The sequence below is a fragment of the Cydia pomonella genome, chromosome 17 (genome assembly GCF_033807575.1).
Source record: "Cydia pomonella isolate Wapato2018A chromosome 17, ilCydPomo1, whole genome shotgun sequence".
In the NCBI taxonomy this organism is placed as follows: domain Eukaryota; kingdom Metazoa; phylum Arthropoda; class Insecta; order Lepidoptera; family Tortricidae; genus Cydia; species Cydia pomonella.
This window is the reverse complement of record NC_084719.1, coordinates 18,029,602-18,054,197: the sequence shown is the minus strand read 5'-3', so window position 1 is coordinate 18,054,197 and position 24,596 is coordinate 18,029,602. Positions and strand designations below refer to the sequence as shown.

Genomic DNA, 24,596 nt, shown 5'->3' with positions numbered 1-24,596 from the left:
GCTGGAGATAATTAAATAAATTAACAAAATTATTATCGGGAAACTGGGGTTACTTGGTAGCGGGAAAACATTGATGATCGATTTTTAGAATATAAGGATTTGGTCTCTGAACGCTTTCATCATGAATTTCTGTAAAGGTTTCCAACCATGTTGTGGTTATAATGGTTATAAAATGTCTAAATTCATAACTAAACTCCTTCTCCTTCACCGTTTCCCTGCAATTATGTAACCTTTACGGTATTAGTTTTAATAGCGGAGTGGCTTGGACGTATTTTTTTATACTACGTCTGTGGCAAACAAGCATACGGCCCGCCTGATGGTAAGCATTCTCCGTAGCCTATGTACGCCTGCAACTCCAGAGGAGTTACATGCGCGTTGCCATCCCTAACATCCCTCCCTCCCTTCGTTGAGCTCTGGCAACCTTACTCACCGGCAGGAACACAACACTATGAGTAGGGTCTAGTGTTATTTGGCTGCCGTTTTCTGTAAGGTACTTTCCCAGTTGGGCTCTGCTCTAGATCTGGAATGACATCCGCTGTGCTGTGCTCTACCACACAAAGCGAGATGAAATTCACAATGCCCATACCTCTCTTAAACTTCTCAATCACTCTCGATAACTGACTAGAAATTGCTGGCTGGCTAGATGATCGCAAGTCTAGAGGGACGACTTTTGTCCAGCAATGGAATAGGCCAATAAAAATAAATATAACGAAACCCACAATAAGCTTAATTAAGCTTTGTGACAGTGAAATGAAAGAAAATATTACATCAAATTGTTCGTAATTATCTCGTACAAATTTACTTTTCAAACTTCTAGTAAAGTCAAACTTCACTCATCTCAAAAATCAACTTTTGGGCTTTTGGGTTTGCAATAAATAATTCTTATGACTACGACTATTTCTGGTAGAACAGGCCTTTTTTATAAATTGGCCAAAATGAATCCACCCTAGACTGCAATTGAAAGTCCGGTCACGAAATAAATCAAGGCTTTGCCGATTGTCCACTCTTGTACGTGGCGGACAACAAAGGTGGCAGCATAATGACATTTTGTGATTTCCGTCATCTCACGTTTTGTCGTTCTTTGGCCGGATTTCCGGTTGAAATTCAAAATGGCGGAATCGGAAATTCAAAATGGTGGCGTTGAATGTTGATAAAAGTTCACTTTAAGACTAAAGGACCGCCCCGAAACCGCCTTTCCATACAAATGTAGTCCTCATTTTCCTCCGTGGATATTATCATTATTTTAAAATATTTTTACATAATTAGATGATAGATTTTTACAAACTTCGTCACGCTATAGGTATACTATACACCATAGATTACCTGTATATTTATTATCATAGGTTATGATAATAAATATACAGGTTATACACCATAAAGCAAGCGGCTAAGTAAGTCACCACAAATACCACCATAAACAATTTATTCTCGTCGTATTAGTGGATGATCGCTAAATAGTATATGATCGTGTAAAACACACTAGTTTTTACCCTATTAGGCAGTGCACTAATAGGCTAAAAGCGCCTAAAAAAAAATTGTTGCCTAAATAAATTAAAAAAATAAATAAAAAAACCTCCACAATTCTAACACAAAAAAAGAACAACCGCTGTTATCGATTTTAGTCGCAAAAATGTCAAATTGATAGATTTAGCGCATGAAATTATTCACCTTTTGTTAACTATTAGAAATAACAAGTACTGGTTTCTATTAGCACGTCTTGTTATCTTTCATTATATAATTATAAATCAATTGTTTGAAAACAGACTCACTTAATTGGTAATAAAAAAAAATCTGACGGTCGTTTAGGTAAACGCGCCTAAAGCAGTGATTTTGTCGATCTTATCTGTAAATTTCATAAAATTTGTAAATTTTGTATTACACATATCCTGTACTTCAACTTTAATAAACTACATTTTTGTTATTACAAATTTGTAGTGTAAATGAAAGTCAGACGAAATCAATTTTCTCCAGAAATTACTTCAAAACAAGTGACACTTTCTCTGAAAATTGACTTAATTTCAACGTTATTTTGGTACTTAAACAATCTACAATATTTGTTGAAACTTCATATACATCATTTTGTATAATTTACTACCATAATTTTTTGATGAATTTTTAAAAACTGTCCCTTCTCGTCACATATTACCGGGGACGCACACTTGCGACCTCATTATTAAAAGGCAAGATGAAAAAACGTGCTAATAGAAACCAATACTTGTTATTTAAATATTACGTAACAAAAGGTGTACAATTTCAACGACTAAATCTATCAATTTTACATTTTTGCTCTAAAATCGTTACCGGGCACTTAATTTCTTGTTTAATAGGTTTTCTTACATTGATCATTTTCAAGCTGGACGAATACGTTTTCATCTTATACCTATCAATTCCACACCCATTGATACGACTAGTGCCGTAACATTATACAAAGCAAACACGTTTTGTCAGATACTCAGACCAGGGGCGTAGCTACCGCCGTATCTGCCGTATCAATTATACGGGGCCCCCGGGCCACGGGGGCCCCCAACGTGCGTTTTTGTGAGAAATCTTTACCCTTCCTAAGGGCCCCCAAACAAATTTTTATACGGGGCCCCGCCAAGGCTCGCTACGCCACTGACTCAGACTATCATAATATTTTTCCTTATTTCACGAGTTTTGTCGCATACTGAGAATGTATACTAAAAATACATGTAAGTCGATTGTTATAAGTACTCCCCGAGCCGTGAATCCACTTGGGCATAAATTATGTGTGACTTGTGTCGACTAAATTTTTTTGTCTTTCTTGACATGTTGTGCATTTCAAACGACATTACGTAATTATGCATGTCATCATCAGGTGGGGGGGGGGGGGGGGGTTCCTATGTTGCCCAGTATCGCCAACATAGGAACGACGACGAAAACGATTAAACGATTTGTTAAGGTTTTAATCGTCTTGATCATTTCTCACGCTGATTGGTCCCCGCGCACATACGGGGTAAGTCGTGTCATTGGGCATTTTGCTCGCACTTATGTGCATGACAGACACACTACGAGCCGTGTCAAGTTCGTATGAAAACAATAAGAAATTGCTAAATCAGATTCGGCCTATATATCAAGTAAATTTGCATCATATCAGCCGTAACAGTCTAACAAAAGAAATAAAGATAAGATATGGATTAATGATTAAAATTGATAGAGCTGCAAATTAATTAAAATGATAATAATTATACATTTTAGTAATTATACATTTCGTTCGCTTTCACTTTACAAACAGGCCAGTAACGTCTTTTGTTATCGTCAGTGTAATTAAAATACAATGCAAATTCTTTATCATTGTCGCAAACATTTTCACGCTGCGGCTATTATCGGTGGCTTACTTTTGTTACTTTATTCTCGTAAATTCATGAAAATTCCAATGTCATTTCAAAATAGCGTATTCGCACTTAACGCAAACAAAATTCTGTAAATAAGACTTAGTCGCCATTGATTCGTCTAAAGACAAATCATCGAATATTAATCATACAGTCATATATCGGAGCGGCCAAGGTGCTACAAATATCTGAACACGCCTTTATTGTCAAGGCATTAGAGTGTGTGCTCAGATATTTTTGAGCACCTTGGCCGCTCCGATATATCTGACGGCGACTGTACTCATTTTAAATACGCCTGTAAAAGTAGTTGTGTTACAACTAGTAGATAAAGGCGGGATTCATCCATGTGAAGCACTGTGCTGCACAAGTATATTCAGTACAAAACTTCTCGTGTCGCACACTGGTGGAATCCCGCCTTAAGAACTACTGCAAATATTTTGTGTCCAAAAGCTCGAGCTCGTTTTCGATCTCCCAATCTAATCACAAACATTTGAAACAGCGATTTATCGTCACATTAAACAGCATTGAAACATCAAACCGGGACTTTTATTTCCAAAGCCGCGGATAGAAGTGGATTTATGGGGACGGGCGGAGTGCCGTGAGTGAAACACGCTTGCGTTGTCCAAATAAGCTACCACCTGCGGAGTGATTTATCACTTTTATTTTCGTACCGTCAGATGATGTATTAGTTGACCAAAATAGGTGTGCCTAGTACCTTCACTGTTCGATGTTTCTGTGTCCTATGTCAATCATCAATCATATAGATATTGAAAATTTGACGACCCGGTGAAATACTCGTAATTTCCCCAAGATGGCGTCGAAAACGGAAACAGACAAAAGGACAGCAATGGAAATATATATTTTGCTAATAACTTACATTTGAATATTAACACCTAGCAGCTTAAGACAAAAGTGGATGTTGCGCGAAATCGCCTTTCCATATAAAGGTAGTCCTCATTTTCCTTTCTAGATATTAACATTATTGAAAATATTTTGAGACAATTTGTTGTATATCAACCACAGCTATGCCCATAAAAAATTAAAAAAATAAAGTGAAACATAGGGCATAGCTATGGTTAATATACATCCAATTATGTAAAAATATTTTTCCTAATGTCAATATCCAGAGAGGAACATGAGGACTACGTTTGTATGGAGAAACGCGTTTTTCTTCAGGTATAAACGCGTCATTTTAAACAATAACCTAATATTTATAACTATTAGGCAGGTATATTAAAAACATTTTATCGCACAACCTATCAATATTTCTATTTAATTTCCTCTTAATTTGGCGCCAAGAAATATAACTACGGGTAAGTAGGTCACCAAATACAGGTATAGAGTATTTATTAATAGCTGTGCAAGGCCGTAAAGGTTTGATGAACTGGCAAATTTTAGCTCGCAACTGACGTCGCTTTGCACAAGCCTATCTTCTACTAGTTAGGTGACACGTTTCTCGAATACGGCGCACGTATCATGAGAAAAAACTATGCAAATCTATTGTTTAAATATGAGACTAGAACAAGAGCATAACAATTTTTTTTCGCTGTGTATTTACTACACAATCAGCTAAAGAAATTTTCATAAAAGTATTCATTTTACGACGATCGGCCATTTTCGGCAACCTTCGGTTGGTTTCGGTGGTTTTGCTACACATCTACAAAGTTTAAGTAGTCCAAATAATGTTCGTCATGGTGGTATGCTGTTTTATCCGTGGGTTTTTACTCGAAGTAAAATTGAATATCAAAAGTGCTGTCAACCTTAGTCTATGACCAAACAGCCCGTCAAATTTTTTGAAGTAAATTCCAGTAACAAGTATGTTTGTTTGTTATTAAAATATTAAATTAACAAAATATTAAATTAAAGTAACGTAAAGTATGGTATTAGCGCAAGATGTTGGAGACTTCTTGGACGGCGCGCCGGACTAATTACGGATCCGGACTAAATCCAGTGCCGGTTGTCATCCATTTTTCTCCAGCGGATCCTTAGTTACTTTGGACACGTAGTCAGACGGGAGCCGGACATCTTCGAAAAGCGCATTATGTTTGGCGTAGTGGATGGAGGACAGGGTAGTGGACATCCACCAACCCGCTGGGTGGACATTGTTAAGAAGGCCTGCCAGGGATCTACACAGGCGCCCTATTATTAGGACGGTGGAAAATCGTGCAGAATGGAGAGCCTTGGTGCACAAAATAACTATCTCACGTGGTCGCGACCCTCAGTCATGAGGAAACGAGGAAGAAGAAAGTATATTTGTCAAGCTGATATGCAATTTTATGGGTGTTTTTTACTCGAAGTGAAATAGAAAATCAGTATTCACTAATTTATTGCCTTCATAGGTACATATTAAGGTGATACATAAGAATTCTGATCAGCTATGAACCCTGTAAGGGCACTGCAAAATGTAACTTACGTACTAGTAATAAGTAGCTATGAATCACTATTAAATGTCTTTGCCCATACAATAAGTGTGATAGTTTGTGGAAGATATTCCTTCCTTCCGATGTAATACCGCCTTTATTGGATGTTTGTGCGACTGTACATAAAAAATCAAAAATGCTATCAACCTTAGTTTATACCCATACGAGAAGTGTGATAGTTTGCAAATATATGGATAAAAAATACTCATCTCATTAAAATAATCATATCATTTATTGAGAAATTTGTAAACTAACCCCCCTTTATTCATAAAACTTAGCAAACCTCTGTTAAATGGACTAATGATCATCAACGGCATTTTATATTTAACATACCTTTATGAATAACACCATAAATATATAACTGTTACAAATAAGAAGTATCATACAACTGTTAGTTTTTATAAACCTTGGTGGGGTTGAATTCCAAGGCTAATTCATATTTTTTCCAAAAAATAAAGAGCCTTCAAACAAATAAAGAGATATTCCTAACTTTGTGGCAATTGTGGCAATATATGTTTAAAGATAAATTTTATTGATCTCTTGGAAAATCATGCCCAATGTAGTAATGTTTGTAAACATCCCTCGTACTTTACATAATAAAGCTGGTATTAAAACCTAAAACAAACTCTTTATCTCACTTACGCGAGTAACTTTTACCTTGTACAGGCTTAAGTGAAAATAATTTATATTTTAAAACTATCTTTTACTGAAAGGTAACAGTCATAAGCATCTTTTTTTGTAGAAAAGTCGCAACTGCTGCCGTAAAAAAGTTTGAGGGCTTTGAGGGTGATGATTGGTGAGGGGCCGGAAATTGGGTAGCTTATAATATGGCAGGTAATAATACAGTTTTATGTCACACATCGCGGCCATGTTGTGTTTATTTTATTAAATTGTATTTTATTTATACGTTGGTAAACTTAAATAGAATGTAGAACAAGGACTATAAGTTTTTACTTCCAAAGAGTAAAATTATTATCTAAACTTATGTAGTGTAGTACCTGATAATGTATTAGGATAAAAAACACGTTACGTTAATGAAATCGACAGTCACTATCGGTATGTGTTCATGAGGTTTATTCAGATATCTAGTCATTTCTTGTTATCAATTTATAATGGATCTAATCTGTCAGCTGTCAAAAGAGACATTTTTGATTGAATAAATATCCATGCGTCCATGTCTTAACAATCGAAACACTAATTGGGTACTTGACACATGTTGAAAATTATAACAAAATTTAGTTAAACGGATAGAAAATGAGCCATCAAATATAATTATGTAAAAAAGTGGAATAAAAAAAAATTGAGTTTATAAAAAAATAAGGGGCTCCGAAGTCTCAAAAAAATTTGATCCTCAGGAAAATCAAGATCATTTGACATTATAACTGTCAAGTAGCCAATTACCTATTTTTCATTGCATTCATTTTCAAGGTTTCAACCAAAATATAAGATGTTTCTACTGAAACACTTTTTGTTAACATTAACGTAAAATAATAACTCGTGTTTCATTATTTTTAAGGTGATTATCCTCTTACATAAATCATCTTGTCACCTTTTAAGAACATTCTCAGGTAAAAGACCCGTTTATTATGTAGGTACATTTTAGCACGTTCAGAAATATTTTCGTGCTCCATTAATCTTCATTTTGCTAAGTAAGATGGCCGAATACCGGCATGTACCTACGCGCATTATCTTAAACAGCGCTTTATTTGTCACGGCTTAATTCAAACAATGTTGGACTGTGTCACAATTAGAGTTCATGGATTTCTCTAAATTTGAGTTAAAAATTGTTTTAGCGAGTCTAAATATTATTTTTTTCACTAGTAATTGCGTAAACAGTGCTTACCGTTGCCGCGAACATACAAATAATAATTGTTGTACAAATATAAAAAAATCTTTCTAGTTGTTAAAAAAATACAAATCAAAAATGTAATTTGTTATATTTTATATTACACACACGTACCAACAGATTTTTAAAAAGTTGACCTATCTCGACACTCCTGCACTGAAGACGCTCTCATACAAATTAATGTTGAATGACATAAATAAAAAATATGTTCAAAAACTAAAATAATAAATTAATATGTCAGTTGTTTATTAAGAATAATGGAATTCAAATAAATTTAAGTGAAAGTCAAATCCATAAATGAAATACTTACCACATTGAGTGCCGGGAACCCGCTCGGCGGGCGCTCTGTTCGTAGTCGCTTTCCTCTACAAAGCGGGAAAACTCTAGAATCGGCTACGTGTGTAGCGCTACGAAAACGTTGGCAGTGAATACTTGTGCATATCTCATTTTATTTTTACGTCATTTTTTTGTTCTTTTTTTCGATATTTAGGTACATATACTACTCGTAATTCTGAGCCATGGCTATAGCTCCGCCCGTAACCGCATTTGTCAGTCACCTGTCTACCTCCCTCTCTTCGTTAGCAGCGCTTGCGGTCACACGTGCCAACTGATTTTTTTGTGCAAATTTTAATTACTCTTCCATTTGTACACTTTTACAAAATTTATTAACTTTTCATCACAGTTGTGTTGCCCACCGGCGCAATAGCTGCGTAATAGCTAAAAATTATTACCTATAGCTTGATTACGCCCCGAGGGATTTCTTATTTCCACGTGTTTCCACTATGTTTGTTTGTCGTATATTTGACAGAGTCAGCTCGATTTGGACAACCAATGTCACTTTGACGTTAGAAATATCGTAAATAGGTTTTACTAGGATCACGGCGGAATCGAAATAAACGTCAATTTTGACATGTGGTTAGCTTTTAAAGATCTTTCCAAGATCTTAAACGTGTCTTAATCATTCTTCGAATCGGGCCGTTAATCAAAGTAACTCAGTAGTTGTTGATTATCTCCCGATTTGTATGAAAATAAGGCGTTTACAGTGGTAAAAAGTCCCCCTCAATTACATTAATCTATTTTAATATATGAATTTTGGTCAACGAATTCCTATTATTTGGTTCAGGTAGGTACGATTTGGATATATATTTATAAACGAATTCAACATCTATCATACTTTTTCTGGAAAAAGATTATTGGTAATTAATAATTAATGGTCATGGTCATGAAAAAGTAGAACGACCCATCTCTCACCTTTAAGCTAAATACAATAACAGTTAAGTCAACAGTGTCGGATGTTGAATTGTAAAGATTATTGTCGTATGGTTACTTTAACAATTACTAATACAACAATCAAGGTACTTGCCGGTACTCGGATCTGACTGATCCTTCACAATGTGTTCTGTTTGACTGCCTCGACCCAAGTGAACGAGCCTATCCAACCTGATCCGTGTCTCCACTACCTACCGTGTTGCCAGTAGTATAATGTTATTTCCCAAATACCCCTGTTTCTATCGGGGTAATCCATAAATGTTGCACATTAAAATTATTACTCAACCTTTAATGTAAACATAAAAAAAAAACATGACAGAATATTTGTGAACTTTGTACTTTTCAAGTATCATTTTCTGCCATTTCCACTCAACGAATATCCTTTATATCTAAAATGTTTAAAGAATTTAATTTATTTTCAAAGTATTTAATTTCGCTTGAATCCGCCAGAGTAATGAATCAAATTATATTATATTATTCTGGCCTAATATCTATAAAACATTACATGATCAAATAATGTAGGTTAAAGTCCTGTCGTTCAGTGACAGAACTAGGTTGTTTTGTATTTGGTTGGTTAACAAATAAATGGTATGACTACGCGAAAATGTACAAATTATTTGTTTACTTTTATTTAAATATCTAAAGATACAGAATATAGTCAACTACAATGTATCATTACAGATCAAATATAAAATAACAATAAACTGAGCATAAAATAAACGAATCGGATCGGAATAACAACAATAAAATAATACTTTTATTTGATAAGTGTTTCTTTGCGAAGTGTGAGAGGTAAACCTATATTAATTGTTAGAACTTGTTTTTAGTTTTCCGTACCTCGAAAGGAAAAAACGGAACCCTTATAGGACTTTGTTGTCCGTCCGTCCGTCTGTCTGTCTGTCAAGACCCTATTTCTCAGGAACGCGTGGAGGGTATCAAGCTGAAATATATATCAAATACTCAAGTCTACTGTCCCTTTAAGCTGTGATAAAATCAAACTTCTAAGCCAACGCAATCAAAAGATACAGCCGTTTATGCCGCAAATTTCATCACATTTTCGACACTCGCAACGGAATCAAAACCTACAGGGTACTTCCCGTGAACTCAGAATCTTGAAATTTGGTACGAAGCAACGTCTATAGCATAGATAAAGGAAAAAATCCGAACACCGTAAATTTTTTGTTACATCATATAATAATATATATACCTACAGGTTTGTACGGAACCGACGAGTCCGGCTCGCACTTGGCCGGATTTTTTTATATATTGAGATGTAGTTACATAAATGAAAACATCAAAATACCGATCGATTGAACTAACATGCATACATATGTGACATGATACTGAATATATAACCCAAACAATGTTCGCAAAATAATACAGCAAACATACTTCAGAGAATGTCTTTACAACCGCATCGTAAGTCAACTCGGGGACTGCGAACATCTACATATTATAAACTTTAGCAAGATATATTTGGTCAGATTAGTATAGTTTAAAATTCGGGTAGACGTAATATAATTATTTACGTTATGCTAGCTACGCAATTGTATGCAAACTACTTGAATTGACTTAAACAGAAAATTTTACATAGTTATAAGGCAGTTTATAAGAAGTTATTATGTTAACTAAGGTCCGGTGGAAGACCTTGCAACGTACAATCCATTCGCTGCTAAGCTACGCTCGTAGCCTTGTAGCGTAGTATAGTTTTCCGGTATGTAAAGAAAATTCTTCGTAGAAGCGTAACGACTGTTTCGACCCAATTCGAACATTCATTCATTCTTTTAAAATTATGGCTTCTGTCCAGTCTATTTCGCCAGTATCAAGGTATTTAGAGCTTTAAATATGCCTAAAATTGTACGGTTAGTACAAGACAGTGTACGGTGATTTTATTAGTTCTTGTAAAGCGATAGCTGGACTTTACAAGTAGCACGTGGACTACCGGCCGTTGACTCCAAAATGGTGGTTAAACGCGTTTCAAAATTAATTATCCATTCACTGCACACTACCACATTAGTTTACTGTATAATAAGCTATCGAAAACAATATTAATGAGCAAGAAACAAGGTAATTAATCACGAGACGTGACTATCAAAATGGCGCTCGAAGCGAAGGTCCCCGATTTGAACAATGCTTATAAGATATCACACCGATATGATACTGATGTCTCATTTCTTCAAACAAAAACGTCACTTTTGACACTGACAGATCAGTATTATATCGATGTGATATCTTATAATTATAATTCGAATCGGGCCGTGTGTCGTGATTAGAGGCGAATACTTAAATGAGTTTTTGTTCCAAAACTAAGCTAGCTTGTATTAAAAAACTACTTTACTACTACTTACTAACAAGGTGAGTTAAGTTGTAGGACTTGTAGGCATCCAACAAGAAAGGAATGTTAACAAAAGGGGCCTCTCTCTATCAGGAAGTCGTTAAAACCTCTAATTAAACTTTATTATAGCCCTTACAACTTTCAAACAAATCTGTCGTATGTAGGTACGCGGTATGCCAAAACGTTTACCACTTTCAGAAATTAATTAACGCCAGTCTTTTGGAAGTAATTTGGCACATGTTGTTGGCAAGGCATAGGATTGGGAGGAAAGGTTGACGTAAATTTTTTATACCAATGCAGTTTACGTTAAACAGATTCTAATAAGTCCATAGTTGTTTTCTATACTAAGGCTTATGATACTTAGGAATTTATTTCACGTGTTCATCTAAAATGGAATTGTTTCTTTTTAAAGTACTCCTTTGATGTAAGATAATGTTTTCTGATAAAATTCATAAAACATTACGCGCAGACATAATGTTTTCTGATAAAATTCATAAAATATTACTTGTCTTATACTGTCAAGCTCGTTCCTTGAAATTTAACCAGACTTTACAATTAGTCAAATAGTAGTATACATACGTAGTATTTATCGGTATCTTTAGGTATTTAAATAAAAATAAACAAACAATTTGAAGATTTTCGGATAGTTAAGACGTGGGGACTATAGCCCAAGCCCTTTCGCGCATGAGAGGAGGCCTGTGCCCAGCAGTGGGACGTATATAGGCTGAATTATTATAACATTTATTGGTTAACCAACCAAATACAAAACCGCATGGATCTGTTACTGAACGACCTTACTTTAACCTACATTTTATTCGATCATGTAATGTTTTCGTGCTTATGGCTTAAGGAGCCATTTTTGGGTATATTTTGTTTATTTTATTTAAATACCTAAAGATCCAAATAATAGTTCCAGTCTTATGTTTCGCAGCTAAGGCCTTGTCCTACTTTAGTAAGATAAGTGAGCATTTGGCAAGATGCAATGCGACTCTTAAATTAACCTTTTTCATCCAAATTGATCTACAGCGTCCCTTTTTAAAAACAGGACAGCTTAACCCTTTCAGATGGCAGCGTCTCCGGTTGAACGGTGGGAGAAATCGAGCGGCCATTAAAAAAAAAATACCCCAGCCGGATCCGGCTACTTTTTGATAGTTCTATAGCGTCACATTGCATTGCCTTATATATTCCTCTAAATATACCACATCACCGTTTCCCTGCTACTCAGACGCGACACAGGGGGCCTAGTCAAGATGAAAGAAAAGAGAAAATGTATCGGAATGACAGATGCTACGAAAAGTCACGTGACTTTCCCGTAAATTATTTTAATTTTGATGAGTGTTTTCTATCATCGGTTTTCATTTTGACTAGGCCCCCTGGTAATTTATTAAATTAAATCCCGACCAAAAATATATCATCACTGTCAAGAGGCCGCTATTATTCTCATATATAGGGTGAAATGAAAAAAATATTTCTGACGAAATCCCGCAATATGGCGCGTGATCATATATAACTGGTCAGGCTTTATATGTGGATCAAGCGTTGAAAAACACTCGTAGCTGTAGTGCCACTGCATAGCGTGAGTCATCCTTGTCGTTAAAAAATTCAGGATACGAAACTCGTCGAGTTCTCTGCACGTGACAGAAATCCGTGCACAGGATATTAATAAAAGATGAACTCGTAACAAACCCGCGGCAATGAACTGACTCGACCCACACTAAATTAAAAGGTATGTGTGTGTCGATAAATGTACGCTTATTGAAGAAGAAGGTTAAAAGGTAAATATAACTTTTTTGTTTGTCCTTTACAAACTAAGAGATGAAATAAATACTTAATTATTTTCGACTAGAAAAGTAATAAGTATTAAAAATAATTTCGTAGCCAAAGTCTATCTGTATGTCAAAGACATTTTACTCGAAAATTTAGGTAAATACCTTATTTGAACCTATTTTGTAAGCCACGCCGTCAATGAGAAACTTTCAGGTTTCTAATATAGGACCTATATACATATAATTAATTTTGTAATGTTTTCGGGAATAGTTGCTTTAAGATGCCATTTTTTTACTGTTATTTTAGTAAGTATGTTGTTATTCGTATCGAACAATGCTACATAACATTCAGTTTTGCACGGTTCGACACGCACTTGGCCAGTCCTTTAATAATACATTTGCCCAATCAACCTTGAAAGCTTCTTCCAACCCAGAAAGCTCATTAACTCAAGCTTCTTTTCTACTTTAAAGTTTTCTTTTCAAGTGATCTTTTTGCTTTACTTTTTAACTTGTCTATACTTTTGTATGCCGCTTCCTCGAAAATTGCATTATTTTATTTTTGTTATTTTATTTATAGAGTTATGTTTTTTACACTTTTTATTATGTACATTGTATTTTTTGGGTTTCTTGCCTGCCAAATAAAGTATGTTTTATTATTTATTATTAATCATTTTATAAAACATCTAACAATCTGTACGTACAGCTGGTATTAAAAAGTTTGTAGCAGCTATAATTTCCTTTCCATGTCTATAGTTACATGTGTGTTTATGTTTTTATTTTCTTAGAGCGGTCTTTTCTAGTGGGTAGTGAAGCCAACGGTCCTGGGTTCAAACCCCGGTAAGGGCATTTATTTGTTTTCTATGTATTTTTAGAATTTGTATATTATATTTATCATTGTCTGAGTACCCACAATACAAGCCTTCTTGAGCTTACTGTGGGGCGTAGTCAATTTGTGTGAATGTCCTATAATATTTATTTACCTAAGTTAGTAATTTAGTCAAGTGGCGAGTATTTGTGACTTTGCATGCCAAAAGGTTCCTTATGTTCTATGTACAGCTGCTGTACTTAGTCCGAACTAGACTTTGCCTTTAAAAGTGTGCCAACGTATGCCACGTTTTACTCGTAAATAGCCACGATGATAGTGTCTAGGACTCCCCTTAAACTTACCCTCTTTAAAAACTTTTCGCGATATAATTCTTCCTACTTTTGATACTTACTACTTATCATGGCAAGGTTCCGAGGCCCTGCACTGTTTAGAATGCTTAATAAGATGATGAACTTTAACTAAACAATCTAATATAATTTTTACTCCTTAAGCATATACCCTTAAGGCATGCAAAGTCAAAAACACTCGCTTCTCGATAAAATTACTAACTACTAAATTAACGAACTAGCCTTAAGTTATAACTTGAAAATCAGCGCGACTGAGATTTATTAATTTGCTTGCAATTTTACTACTCAGTTGCAAAATGGACAAGTAATAAATAGATTATGAATGGCTATCGACTCTGTTTGATGAACTTAAGCCAAGAAAGTTTTATATCTATGGTAGAGAATGCCTTTAGGCATTAAGTGCGCCAATTGTAATTTTTTTTGTATTTTGTGCAATAAAGTTATAAATGTGTAATTTGTGTTAAATATTCTAAACAATATAATGCTTTAATTTCAAGCGTTAATAAAAAGCAAAAACTAACACTCAACCGAAGACAATCAGAATACCCAAACCAATTTTTATTTAAAACAATACGCTCACCATTTATTTTAAAGAAAACGTTAAAAGGCAAACTAGGTACTGTTCGAACATGGATGGCTTCAATGGTTGAATCAATAGAATATGGCACCTTTTAGTATATTACTGTCCTTGGCATTAGCGCTGCGCGCTGTATTCACGAGGTTCCAAGCCGTTCTTTACGAAATTGTATTACGTGTCAAACTTTTTTTAACCAGGAAAGTATGGTATGATATTTTCCAAAAATAATACAACCGTTTTTAAACCACACATGGTTGACTACTGAGAATATGGGCCTTTGATTGCGGAGTATTTTATGAGGTCAATATTTTTCTGAAATGTAAAGGTAAGTATATATTTATTTCATTTAACTTATGAACTTAATCGTTGTACATATATATTTTTAGCGACAACCCATGAAGCCCTTCAATCAACCCTCCACCACTTTGTACCTACTGTTCTACATTTGAAGTAACTACCCACGCTTCGCGCTCTACACCCACTGATCAATCTAGAAATTTATAAATTTTAAAAAGGTCAAATATGACACATAATCTACTGATTACTTTTAGTTCAAAGTTGACGATAGTCAAACTACTTTGACATTCAAAAATATATCTAGAACTAAATTATGATCAATCTAGTCTAAACATAAATACTAATGTCACATTTGACCTGCCTGTTACATATAAATAGACTTACCTAGTTGAAATCGATAGAATTTCGTTGAGGCCGCTTGAAACTTGAATTAAGTTTGAGGCGTGAAAATTGCTGTACAGATACTAAATTTCACTAATAACCACAAAATGTTCACTAATCACTAGTCATAGTCTACACTTTTTACACTAACAAGATATAATTACATCAAGACAAAGTTTGGTCCGCGCGCCAGATCGATTTTCTCTCCCGAAAATAGATATATTTACAGTTTTTTTTGGAGATTTGGGTTCTAGATATGAATACGTTGGTTGATATAGTTATGATATCAGTGGTTTTTAAGTCACTTAGTTTGGACCGACGGGTTTATATCTACATTGGTTCACTTAGTTACGGGTATAGATAAATAACTTCTAAAGTTTTTGGCTATTAGGTTGAAAGGTAAAGTATTCTACCTACATAGTTGATAAAAGTAAAAACACACATAAACACACATCCATCATACACATTCACTAATTATAAAACGTACGTCTGTGACGATAATAACAAAATTTAATTACAGTTCAATCGATTACAGGGTTATTGATGTCTGGACTGATACTCATAAAATTATAGTTTTAATAGCACTCGCTTATGTTAGCTTCGATAAGTTCAAAAAATATTTACACATCCATAAAAGCGGCAATGTTTCAAATATTTCGCGGCAACTCTGGGCGGCATTAGCATACGTCCGCCCTGCCGCACGATCGCGGACCGACTGAACATACTGAAACCTTTTCATGCATTTCTGGAACCGGTACTCCATATTCTGAAAGCACAGAACCGCTTCACCTTTCCACGGGTAAAAGCAGGATGGCATGAATTTCGCTGTTGCTACCTAGCTGCCAAGCTTGAGCCGTGCCTATCAAAATAAACATAAGCTACGGCGTTCGCGACCGGTCTGTTTTTGGTGGATTAAATAGGAACAATAATGCACTTCCCTGCTTTATTTCCAGCAGTTTCTTCCGTATTCACTACACTGCTGCAAATATGAATTCATAAAAATGTAGATGCTGCTTATTTGTTATACACGGATTTAGTTAGTTTCTTGAAAGTTATTACATATAGAATTCAAAATAAATTTGTGTATCTCTGTTTCATCTCTAGATGCGGTATTTAGTTAATATTATTTACTAAATACATTTAAATAACACGAAATAGGCACGAAACTTTTGAATTTGACCTCGCGCGAGAAACATCTATCCACCTAAATCCCGTTGAAGTTTAAAAGGACAAAATAAAATCGATTTTTGAACTATAATGGTGACATAGCTTTTGAGTGGATTTTTTTTATTTATATATTAGCTATATGAGTACATTAGTTCGTGAAGTTCACATCGAGGTACCAATTATCGCTATGCTGTGTTTCGTTTTGATAAAAATGAAAAGGCGTCTATAAATGTCAAAAACGATAGTTGCCGCGATTTGTTGCCCTTAGAGCTTTCATACTTCAAACATCAAGCTATAGGTATATAAGTTTCTTTTTAAATATGTACTTTTTTCTATTTATAATATTTTTTCTATAAAACTTGTATTAGTATGAGTTTAATTATTTTATTTTATTCGAGATTCTTACTGCCTAAAATACATAGGTTAATAGGTTTATGAGATAGGTATTATAAGTATAAGATCCCAGCATTAGTTGGTACATTTTAGGTTTTTTATTCATGTTTACATTGTTAGGCCTAATTCAGTTTTTGGGAATTACATCAGACAATAACTGCCGCGACGTTATAATTTTAGATTTTTTTTTACAAATAAGTTAATAAATTATGAATAGTTACCTATGTCATAATATAATCATCTCTTAAAGGCTACGTATTAAATATATTCATATTATTTTATTTATGTTATTCCATGGGGCATCAGTCCATCTAATCAATTTTATGAAGAGGTATCTATACATACCTATAATCAAAAACATCTTCTGAAGAAACGAAAATTCTGCACAAACTGTAGTTATTAGAACACACGAATGAATAAATATGAATTACGTGTCAATTATTTAATAAAAATAATTTGATTGTCGTAGCATTTGCCAGTTTCAACCAAATTTATTCTAGAAACCTAAATATTAAAGGTTTAAAATTGGTAAGAAAACCTTGCAGGTATATAAACAATGAAATGAAATAAAGCTTGTAATGAATCAAACCCGTGCAAAACAAATGTCAGAAACGGAGAGCAAAGTCTTAACACAATTTTGGTTATGTCAACAGAGAATCCCGAGACCAATAATCAATTTATCTCGTGAACAAACATTTTAGGGGATGTACAGTCAGCATCAATGCATGCTGATGAAATAATGCGCATAAAGTCTATGCGCATACTTACAACTATAGATAAATACTTTTATTAATACTTTTTCAACTATAGATAAATCTCTAAACTATTGCACAAATTTAAAAAATACACTGACGTAAAGACAGCCACGTGTGCCTACTATGCATATGCATGGATACAATATGGCATAGTACTGTGGGGGAACAGTGCTAATAAAAATAAACAATTTGTATTGCATAAACGGTGCTTAAGAATCATTGTTAATTTAGACACTATGACAAGCTGTAAGGAATATTTAATTCAACATAATATCTTAACTCTGCCTTCAATGTACATTTTAGAACTTAGCACTTTTGTTAAAAACAATGTTTCTCTTTTCCCGTAGTACTCTCGTCCATCAAACTTACGACCCATTACCATATTAGCCCGGCCTAACTCAAACATGAAAATGATACACTCTGGTACATTTGCCATGTCAGTAAAATTCCAAATAATATTCAATAAAATTCCAAAGTCGATACAGATCGAAACTAATATACATAAATTTAAAAAACCGGACAAGTGCGAGTCGGACTTGCCCACCGAGTGTTCCGTACTTTTTAATATTTGTTGTTATAGCAGCAACAGAAATACATCATCTGTGAAAATTTCAACTGTCTATCACGGTTAATGAGATACAGTCTGGTGACAGACGGGCGGACGGACGGACGGACGGACGGACAGCGGAGTCTTAGTAATAGAGTCCCGTTTTACCCTTTGGGTACGGAACCCTAAAAAACAACTAAAATAACAACATTTCATTAGAAAATCATACTATAGCATTCAAGAATTCATAAGTGAGAAATATATATTCGGTTGTTTATGTTAGTCACTTACTCTTATTATTAGGATTTTAATTAGTTGTTACTTGATATTTAATGTTGCTATATCCTCGCAGAAATCACGTTGAGACTGTACTTAGCCTTAAGCTATAAATAAGCATCAAATGTACCCATAGAATACAATAAAATATTTGACTTCAACTTTGATTTAACTATCCATTACTGTATATAAGTATTTGTTTAACTTATAAATGTGTATCGCTTTTTGTTAAACTGTTAAAGACTGATACTTACAACGCGTAGTCTGATCCATTACTTTTGAAGCTAACTTTATACTTTCTGATACTAGCATTAAAACTTAATCCTCTCATTTTCGAACACGATCTGACATTGTTTTCGACAACTTAACAATTTTATCATCCCATTGGTCACAATAGTGAAAAGTATAATCCCGACTTCTCCACTATATTATTATTATAAATGCGAAAGTATCTTTGTATGTCTGTATTTTGATATATAGTCCTGCGCTGACGAAGTCGCGGGCAGAAGTTAGTATCTATCATAAGTTAGTACTTTCCTCGATAAACTTAATAAAAAAAATATTTGATGTTCTGAGTGCTTAGCCAACGTGCCAATCGTTAACGCTCCATAGCGAACGAAACACAACTGTCACTGTTGCACTAATATGGAAGAGTGATAGAGACAGATGACTACGATACGCTACGGAGCGTTAACGATTGGCACGTTGGCTAAGCATAAGCACCCTGAGATAACAACACGAAAACAGTGTTAAGTTGCGAACTCGCTTGAACTGAATTAGAAATCAGCCAAAATGTCATTAGCTAAAGGTAAACGATACGTCAATTTGACATTAAATCAACAATAAATAAAATAATAATACATATTATAGGATTTATAGGGCATTCTTACACAAATTGACTAAGTCCCACAGTAAACTCAATCAGGCTTGTGTGTTTGGGTACTTAGACAACGATTTATATAATATATAAATACTTAAGTACAAAGAAAACACCCATGATACAAGAACAAATATCCGTGCTCATCACACGAATAAATGCCCTTTACCAGAATTTGAACATTTTGGACCATCGGCTTCATACTTCATAGGCAAGGTCACTATGCACTAGGCTAGACAGATCGCCAAACATTCGTGTGTTACATACGAAAACTTACTCAATAGTTTAATGAATTTTTCTTAACCTCTTGAAATAAAGTACAAGTTTCGTATGTAATTAGCAAAGCTTATTGTTTCGTTCTATCCATCTCTCTGTTTATCTGTAAGAAATTTCAAATTTTATTTAAGCAAATTTTTTTATAATTTGAAACATTAAAAAAAAAAATTAAAGTGGGCAAATTACTACCTGGCGTGAAACTTGAACTCAACTCAATCGTAACTTGTGAATTTCCAATATGACTTGTAACTCTGGTGGCCGTTTAAGAAGTGTAACATTCTTACGGTAGATGTTTCTAGGATCCCCTACACCCATATGGTGGGTAAATTTGCTGGCTATGGATGAGGTCTTGATGGTTCAGTTGGCAGAGCGGTGGAGTATCGACCCAGATGCCGTGAGTTCAAGTCTCACCCAAGGCAGTCATTTTTCCACTTATTCCAAGCTTAATACTATCGTTTGCAGACATTTCTGCTTGTTAAAAATTAATTTAAACAATATTTATGGAACTTAATACTCGACGCAATATTTTCACTAAGTAAGTAATTTTAGCCATTAGGTATTCATTGTTTTCTTAAGTCCAATTAGCGAGATTAAATATTAATTTCAACTTCAGATTGCAATGAATGTCAAAAGTTTTAAATCAGGCAATGTAACAAATTGCCACCCAACGACACCAGCTTCATTTCAAACACAATGCCATAATGAAGTTTTTAATATTAAAAAGGGTTTTAGCTAGTTAATAATCGTTTAAACATGAATAGGAGGGAAATATTTGATTTTAGCCTTTAAGTTAATGGAATAAGGTCTAAATATCTTAATCTGCGACGCTAACACTAATTCGACGGGACAAAACGAGGCCGGTCGTCGAGTTGTTTGTAAATTATTAAGCACTCGAATTTCGTTCCATGAGGCATATTCAGATTTCAGGTATATGATATTGCATTCATATAAATCGCGGTAGGTATACGAGTATTACACTCGCAATAAAGATAAATAAAATTAAGTACCGGGTTGGAATCCTGGTAAAGTTTTTTTATGTTATCATATTATTTGTGTTATCACAGATATTTGTTCCTGAGTTATGGATATTTTCTATTAAGTATCTATCTGTTATAAGTATATGTCTAACCCAAAAGTCAAAAACTTGCAATGATAAATGCAATTTTGATTTATCCAAATATTTATTCAAAATACAATAGAAAAGCAGACCTTTTTAAATTAAATTAAATATCATTTATTTTCATGCAACTAACCTAAGGACCATAGATAGATTACCTTACAATCTAACATACATATAATAATAAAAATCTTAAAATCTAAATAAAAATCATTTCGGTGACAGTTTTCTGGTAGCGTCGCCTGTCATAGTCATATTCAATTATTAATAATATCATAAATAGTACATGTCAGGTTATTAATCAAGCCATTATTCAGTTGCAATAAAGAGTGTTTATTTAGTCACCTGCAATAATTTACGGGGTGAATATACAGGTAAACATACCGAACAACTTTTACCATGGGACCAACCCGGAAATGGCGAACAAAAAATGGTCTGACCTTGACATTTTCTATGAGACAGTAATTTTTTTTCCGCGATTTCGTCGTTGGTCTGATAGTAAAAGTTGCTCAGTATTCAGCACGTAAATTATTGCAGGTGACTTAAGAAACTGTTTCTTAAGTCACCTGCTGTGTAGCATGCAAATTAATTAAAATATTCGGATAGGTACAATGTCAATTATTCAAAGAATTTTTTAAATTAGATACATTGCGTTCAGAAATGAAGAGAAACATTGAGGCTTCCTCGAAGGTTCTTTCCTCTGTTTTACAGCAGCAGCGGAATTGCGACGAGGAGCCGCTCATACATCAACTGCAGCAGATGACGGCACAATGAGACGCGGCGTGCGGGGCGCGGGAGGCGGACATTTTATAGGCTTTGTATCTGGGCGGATATGTATTATGTATCGTTGTCTAGTACCCACGACACAAGTTTTATTGAGTTTACTGTGAAACTAGATCGATTTGTGCAAGATTGTCCCATAATATATAATTATTTTTTTATATAATGAAATGAAATTATTATCAAATTAATATAATATATTTTTTAATCTGAATGAATCCTCTTCCATATGGATTTGCCGCGGAAATTGGGATTGGTAATGGCCCGCGTTCTTTTTTAATTTTACACCGAGTAATTTCGTCAGGTTGTTTTGTTTGACTGGAATTTTTAACGGATTTAATGGCATTTGTGGGATTCTAATTCTCTTTCAAGTGAGCTGTTTTAAATATTAGCAGCAGTTTTTGAATGGATCGTTTCACGATATATTTTTATATTTCCTATCGATCATGATGACATTTTATGTGTGTATACACGGAATAAATTCAAACAAATCAATAAAATGACTGTATGATACCCAAATCAAATCTAAAGCCCGATTCCGATTTAACAACGTGTTATGGTTTTAAACTGGTTTTGATATGACATTTCGCATGCACCAATGCGCAACGCATTTCCAGGCTATTTTGGAATCCATTAAATTGCCGAAAACATTCTAAAAAACTCGAGCATTTCGGCACTTCCGGTCCTCTAGTCTGTTCCCTGTAGTTTTCACAAATCTACACACACAAATATAGTTAATAGAATCAGGCGTTAATTTGAGGAAATCCATATTAATTAAAACAAAAAATATTACTTTGCTTATCCGCGAAAAGATAACGTGCTAGTCCATCAGTGTGTTGGCATTTTTATACTGTGTACTACTTTTATATAGTATTATTTCAGGCTGGACAACTTAAAGGCTAAATATTTTATCTAATATATGTCTAAATAGTATGATTAAAACAGTGTACCAACATTAAGCGATTGTAACAATAATGACAGTTATTGAAATCCCGCCAAAAGCCATACTTTTGGCGGGTAAAGTAGATTTGCATTATCTGTGACACTTACTTCACTCTGTCTGTCAAGAGAGAAACAATTTGTAAGAGCATTGATAAGATATTATTGTAAAAGTTGCTGATTAAAACCTCTGAAGAAGAACTACGTTTTCATATTTAAAGCGTCATACGTATCCCCTGAAAGAGGCTCACGAGGTGGGCTTTCAAGTGCCAACCCGTTATACTTACTTGCGTATTTTTATATGCGATTAATGTTAACACCCTCCCACCGCAAAAATAAATACGCAAATAAATATAACAACCCACCACCGAAAATACAAAACTCAAGACGTGGTATAGGTGGTGTCTAAGACGAATGCTTGTCAGCACTAGAAAAGCGATGTAAAAAGCCTAGATATTTCGCTGCTAATAGCACCCATCGACAAACAATGCACCGGATCCGAGTGATCACTCACTGCTAGAAACTAGTGCATTGACCTAGTATAATACTAAGAAAGTGGATATTTCTGCGATTCTGAACTCTAATTTGGGACTTAAGACTAATGATTTTGCAAACACATCGTTTTTAGGGGTCTAGAAGGCTGCAATTTGGCTTAGATACATAAATCAAGCATGACGACAAAACGGTAAAATAAACACTACAAAAAGAACTTTTTAGGGTACCTCTATTTTTGAAAAAAAAAATCGCTTTAATTCCATGTTGTGGGGTATCGTTGGATAGGTCTTTTAAAACAAATAAGTGTTACAACATTTTTTAATAAAATGAATATTTTCGTAAATAATCGCTCCGAAAGAAAGCAATTATTTTTCCCCTTCCCTAACTGTTGAACCAGGGGACCAAAAATATATAAAAAAGTCGTAAAACAAAAACTTAATAGATAATTTTAATGAAAATGATTGCCGACCAATCATCCGGTCCAGCCTTTTTTGAGTTATTGCAAAAAGGCTTTTCACAAAGCGCTGCGAGATAAAGCCAAGGAGTTTTTGCAGGATAGCATTTCATAGCTTTACATTCAACAGTATATTCAACAGATAAATCGACAAAAGTTGTCACTCTGGTGGATCAATGTTGTACTAGGTGGATTAGTCTATTTAAGCAAATATCAGTCGCTGATACATAGATATATCTTACGTTGGTACTTCTGTAAATATCTGGATAAAAATAATCTCGAATATAATCTCCTTACATATCCAAATTCATTTCCAACTTGTAAAAATTAATCAGATAATGCTAAAAACCAATCCAATCCAAATGATAAGAGTGGCCTAAACGTTGTCATGATAATCGGTCATTTCGAGTGCTCTTCAGAGGAAATCTAAAAAGTTGTCAGCACTCAATCGAATTCCATAAAATGTTTTTTCTTTTTCGAATTTTTGTAACGTTTAAAGAGTGATAGAGTAGTACTTTGTAGTAATCTACAAAGGAAAGGAAATACTTGAGTGGTGATTTGACGGACAAAAGGACAAAATCTATAAAATGTTTAAAGGTGAGTCGATTCAGCTTAGTATAAAACCTAGTGGTATATCAATGTTATAAAATTAATATCAGTGCGTTATTTTTGTTATAGAAGCGCTGGTGGCCTAGCGGTAAGAGTGTGCGACTTGCAATCCGGAGGTCGCGGGTTCAAACCCCGGCTCGTACCAATGAGTTTTTCGGAACTTATGTACGAAATATCATTTGATACTTACCAGTCGCTTTTCGGTGAAGGAAAACATCGTGAGGAAACCGGACTAATCCCAACCAGGCCTAGTTTACCCTCTGGGTTGGAAGGTCAGATGGCAGTCGCTTTCGTAAAAACTAGTGCCTACGCCAAATCTTGGGATTAGTTGTCAAGCGGACCCCAGGCTCCCATGAGCCGTGGCAATATGCCGGGACAACGCGAGGAAGAAGAAGGGGATTTTTGTTATAAAAGACGACTAACTGACTGATTTAACAATTGGTTAAACTTTTGATCACATGTGTGATGTTGTCGCTTGCCATAAGAAAGCCTTAACA

The 24,596-nt window shown here is 34.6% G+C and overlaps 1 protein-coding gene across 7 annotated transcripts in view; it reads right to left on the bottom strand.

Moving 5' to 3' along the window:
* Positions 1-16,262, bottom strand: part of LOC133526961 (small conductance calcium-activated potassium channel protein) — a 270,058-nt gene extending 253,796 nt beyond the window's left edge. For 2 of the 7 annotated variants that reach the window (XM_061863825.1, XM_061863828.1), the window contains exon 1: positions 15,418-16,261. The gene's annotated coding sequence lies outside the window, so the exon portion shown is untranslated. Of the gene's footprint in view, positions 1-15,417 lie in introns of all 7 variants that reach the window. The other 5 variants (XM_061863826.1, XM_061863831.1, XM_061863829.1 and 2 more) reach the window with 4 other exon arrangements.
* Positions 16,263-24,596: the final 8,334 nt, after the last annotated feature.